The 5,753-nt window shown below is 37.5% G+C and overlaps 1 long non-coding RNA gene across 1 annotated transcript in view; it reads right to left on the bottom strand.

The window, feature by feature from the left end:
* Positions 1 to 695: 695 nt before the first annotated feature.
* LOC144969697 (uncharacterized) overlaps positions 696 to 5,753 on the bottom strand; it is a 64,219-nt gene continuing 59,161 nt past the window's right edge. Inside the window, exon 2 of the long non-coding RNA XR_013644805.1 lies at positions 696 to 1,090. This is a non-coding gene — a long non-coding RNA (uncharacterized LOC144969697). The remainder of the gene's footprint in view (positions 1,091 to 5,753) is intronic.

Here is a 5,753-nt window from a genome sequence, read left to right as displayed (position 1 = left end):
TTGGGACTTTAATAAGAGTTTACAGACTAGCTACATTAACTATTTTATCATCTTCCATTTTACTGGCTCAGAAATGATCTGAAAGTGTCGTAAGCACAGTAAAATTATGTCTAAAAGAAAAGAAAAGAAAAAGCTTCTGAGGATGGAGGATTGTTGTACTACTGGTTGGAAAGGTCTATGTTGGCCACATTTGCTGTCTCTGGTATCCTAGTTTGGAATGAGACCATTTGTCCTAGGCCCTCCATGGGGTAATGTTTTCCTTTCAAGGAAAAAAAGTAGTCATTGAGATCCATTAGGCTCATGGTGCCGGAGTTTTTCCCGGTTTCTGTAGTGTGAAATGGATAATAATTGCTTGTTACCCGTTGGATAGGACGCTAGTCTATCGCAACGTACTTTCAGCCAGACCTAACAGACTCAGCTACCCAATTACTGATGGGTGGACAAGGGAGCCAGGAGCAAAAAAAATCTAGACTTCACCCGGGATCGATCTCCCATTTCATGTGAAGCGAGTGCTCTACCAACTGAGCTATCGAGACCTCTCTGTAAAGGAAACAGGTAGATAATGTGTCATTTTGTGAGAAATGGTTACATTTCCATTGTAAATTATAACATGTTTTTTTATTACCAAAATGCACATTGGTTGGAACTCCCATTAGGATGACAACTTTTGACTCCTAAATAGTTGGAGTCTTCATCGGTCCACAACCATGCCATCTCCCACATTGAACTGTCCTTTCCATGGCGTGGCCTGGTAGTTGGAGTCTTCATCGGTCCACAACCATGCCATCTCCCACAATGAGCTGTCCTTTCCATGGCGTGGCCTGATAGTTGGAGTCTTCATCGGTCCACAACCATGCCATCTCCCACATTGAACTGTCCTTTCCATGGCGTGGCCTGATAGTTGGAGTCTTCATCGGTCCACAACCATGCCATCTCCCACATTGAACTGTCCTTTCCATGGCGTGGCCTGATAGTTGGAGTCTTCATCGGTCCACAACCATGCCATCTCCCACATTGAACTGTCCTTTCCATGGCGTGGCTTGTGGCCTGGAATGGGACCATTATATTTGGCCTGGGCCCTGGAGTCTTGCTGAGAAGGAAACATAATTATGGATTTATCGTTTTATGATTGATATGTATTTTTGCCCTTGTTAATCATATCTCCATAGCATAGTTGAGTCCTTGGAAAAGACTCTTTACTCACATTCTCTCACCGTACTCAGGTGTAAAATGAATATCTGGCCATTTACAGCGCTGTCTCTGACTACTACTACTACTACTACTACTACTACTACTACTACTACTACTACTACTACTACTACTACTACACTACTACTACTACTACTACTACTACTACTATTAATATTATATACTACTATATATACTAAAAATAATAATAATAAATAATAAATAATAATAATAATTAATAATAATAATAATAATAATAATATAATAATAATAATAATAATAATAATAAATAATAATAATAATAATAATAATAATAATAATAATAATAATAATAATAATAATAATAATAATAATAATAATAATAATAATAATAATAATAATAATAATAATAATAATAATGATAATAGAATAATAATGAAAATAATAATAATAATATAATACATAAAAATACAATAAAATTAATAATTAATAATAATAATAATAATAATAATAATACAATTACTAACTTAATTAATAAATATAATAATAATTATATAATAGCAACACTACTAAACTTAGCATTTATATAGGATAATTACTAAACCTAGATTATATAGGGCACATCTACTAACCTTAATTATATGGATATTTATTTTATAGGGATATTACTACCTGCATTTTATAGGGCAACATCTACTAACCTTGAGCATTTATATAGGGCAATATCTACTAAACCTTGAGCATTTATATAGGGCAAATCTACTAAACCTTGAGCATTTATATAGGGCAAATCTACTAAACCTTGAGCATTTATATAGGGCAATATCTACTAAACCTTGAGCATTTATATAGGGCAATATCTACTAAACCTTGAGCATTTATATAGGCAATACTAAGGCTATAACATATCTACTAAACCTTGAGCATTTATATAGGGCAATATACTAAGCCTTGAGCATTTATATAGGGCAATATATACTAAACCTTGAGCATTTATATAGGGCAATATCTACTAAGCCTTGAGCTTTTATATAGGGCAATATATACTAAGCCTTGAGCATTTATATAGGGCAATATATACTAAGCCTTGAGCATTTATATAGGGCAAGATCTACTAAACCTTGAGCATTTATATAGGGCAATATATACTAAGCCTTGAGAATTTATATAGGGCAATATATACTAAACCTTGAGCATTTATATAGGGCAATATCTACTAAACCTTGGGCTTTTATATAGGGCAATATCAACTAAACCTTGAGCATTTATATAGGGCAATATCTACTAAACCTTGGGCTTTTACATAGGGCAATATCTACTAAGCGTGCTCAAAGCGCTTTACGAGGGGTCCCTGGCCAACAGCAACACGAAACATATAAACTAAAACGAGACATGACGCCTGTTAGATGATATTACAATTTTTTCGGACAGAGACAGCGCTGTTAACGGCCAGGTACTCATTTTACACCCGAGTACCGGTAAGAGAATATGAATAAAGAGCCTTTTCCAAGGACTCAACTATGCGCCGAGCGAGGCTCGAACTCAGGAATTTCTGACCGGAAAGCGAGTGTTGCACCACTAGACCACATAGCCGCACAATGGCAAGAAATCGGTTGGATCCCGACATAACGCCATTTTTAGATGATTGAGTAGTAGTTCATCAGAGGGTGAGGACTATGGTGCCGGAGTTTATCCAAGTTATATACACAAGGACAGTATCAATTGCTGCTTTCCATAAGTTAGGACTATCACAAATTACTTTCCGCCAGATCTAACAGACCCAGCTACTTAATCACTGTTGGATGTACAGGGAGAGGGGGTGGGTGTGGGTGTCAGAAAAAAAAAATCTTGATTACACCCGTGATCGATACGAGTCGTTTTACCGTGAGACGAGTGGCCGGCCATCTTAGACATAGGGATCCCGTCGTTATAACTATGCTCTTCTATTCTGTGTGTGTGTGTGGGTGTGTGTGTGGGGGGGGGGGTGAGTGTGTGGCTATTCATTAAAGCGTACATGTGAAAAGTTTAACATTGTGTAGAGGAATAAATTGATAAAATGGCTATAAGGAGCAAATACTGCCGTAGGAGAGAAATTATGCATAGATTCTAACTATGAAATGACACGTTTTTCACAATAGGAATTTTATAGATCGACGAATGTCTATTATTAGCTTTGAATAAATATGATATTGAGTGAAAGGACGAGAGAGAGAGAGAGAGAGAGAGAGAGAGAGAGAGAGAGAGAGAGAGAAGGAGAGAGAGTGAGAGAGAGGGGGTAGGGAGAGAGAGAGAGAGAGAGGGGGGGGAGGGAGAGAGAGAGAGAGAGAGAAGGAGAGAGAGGGGGGGGGGGTAGGGAGAGAGAGAGGTGTAGAGGGGGGGGGGGGGGGAGGAAGAGAGAGAAATAGAGTTAAAAAGGGATATGCTGAGAGTTTTGGATGTGACAGCAGACAAGGGGTTTTTGTATATCTATGGTATGACACATGCCTTCGGACTGGTAGGTCCCTAGATCAAGTCCCCTTCTGAGTGGCGCTAAGTTGAGTTCTTGGAAAAGTCTCTTTACTCACATTCCCTTCGCATTCAGATGTAAAATGAGTACCTGTCAGATATCAACATTGCATCGCTCGGAGGAAATTAAAAGTTAAACGGTGATAGAATGTGAGAAAGATCGAGATTGAGTGACAGTGAAAGGAAGAGATTGAAAGAAACAAACAAATAGATAGAGGGAGGGGGGAGGGAGAGAGAGAGAGAGAGAGAGAGAGAGAGAGAGAGAAAGAGAGAGAGAGGATGGGGGGGGGGGGGGTAAGAGAGAGAGAGAAAAAATCTGGACATCAGGCTTGACGACAGTACATCGTGTGTGTGTGTGTGTGTGAGAGAGAGAGAGTGTGTGTGTGTGTGTGTGTGTATACACGCTCGTGAACGCGCAAAAGAGTGTTAGAGTGATAGATAGAGAGAGAGAGAGAGAGAGTGTGTGTGTGTGTGTGTGTGAGAGAGAGAGAGAGTGTGAGAGATAGAATAGAATGAAAAAGTAAGAGAAATAGAGACGAATACAGATAGATAGATAGATAGATAGATAGATAGATAGATAGATATAAAGAAAGAAAGACAGATAGATAGATTAATAGAGAGATAAATGTGTGTTTGTATGTATGTTTGTATGTATGTATGTATGTATGTATGTATGTATGTATACATGCATGCGTGTATGTATGTATGTATGTATGTATGTAGGTATGTATGTATGTATGTATGTATGTATGTATGTATATATGTATATATGCATCAGTCATATCACTAGAACATTCTCTGACTCGTTTGAATCGTCGACTTCAAATTGACACCTCAGTTCTATACATTGTACTTACACTTATTTTAGGACATGGTTTTATGTCAATGAATATGTTACCCAAATTACATTATTACTATTTTTTTATTTCATGAAATAAACAATCTTGATATGGTATTATTTTTTTATGGATGGATGGATAAATTAGGTAGAGAGATAGATGGATGGATAGATAGATAGATGGATGGATTGATAGATGCATGGATAGATTGATAGATGGATGGATTGATAGATGGATGGATAGATAGATAGATGGATGGATAGATAGATAGATGGATGGATAGATAGATAGATGAATGGATAGATAGATGGATGGATAGATAGATAGATGGATGGATAGATAGATAGATGAATGGATAGATAGATGGATGGATAGATAGATAGATGGATGGATAGATAGATAGATGAATGGATAGATAGAAAGATGAATGTATGGAATGATGAATAAATAGATAAGTGGGTAAGGTAGGTAGATTGTCTGAGGTGGTGAGAACGGGAGAGATACATCAACAAACGCATGAGAAAGAAAGAGAGAGAGAGAGAGAGAGAGAGAGAGAGAGAGAGAGAGAGAGAATGGAGAGAGAGAAAGAAAAAGAGAGAATGGAGAGAGAGAGAGAGAGAGAGAGAGAGAATGGAGGGAGAGAGAGAGAGAGAGAGAGAGAGAGAGAGAGAGAGAGAGAGAGAGAGAGAGAGAGAGAGAGAGAGAGAGGTTTTATTTTCATTTTAATGTTTTTGTTATTGTTGGATGAATGCGACATTTTCTCACAACTCGTATCGATTGAGAAGACATAATTGCCCAGGGATCAATACAAGACTCAGACATAATCCCCATTCAAGACCTTTCTCACTGTTCAAATTATCATCCTGGCATTAAAATGGTAACCTGTGGGCGAATTTCTTTTTTCGGATTCGCATTATCATAATGACGATAATGGTAATAATAATAACAATGATGATCATAATAATAATAATATTAATGATAATAATGTAAAATATTATCAAACATAGACGACGAGTGACAATTATATTGCGAAAGAAGTTGTGTACGATGTTGGCATCCTCCTCAATGACTACTCAATAACCGTCAGCATTTTATGAATGAGACGGAACAAGATAGAGTGTGCTAATATGTATTGTTACCGTTTGAGCAACGGACGTGACGTAAGAATGTATGCTCTGATTAAAACAATTTACAGTCGTAACCCGATAAATCGTACTCCCCCCACCCCCACCTCCTTGTGAC

Source organism: Berghia stephanieae, chromosome 3 (assembly GCF_034508935.2).
Source record: "Berghia stephanieae isolate SIO BIC M18660-M18661 chromosome 3, UCSD_Bste_1.3, whole genome shotgun sequence".
Lineage (NCBI taxonomy): Eukaryota > Metazoa > Mollusca > Gastropoda > Nudibranchia > Aeolidiidae > Berghia > Berghia stephanieae.
Note: the sequence above shows the minus strand (reverse complement) of the source record. Positions and strands in the feature narration are given on the sequence as shown.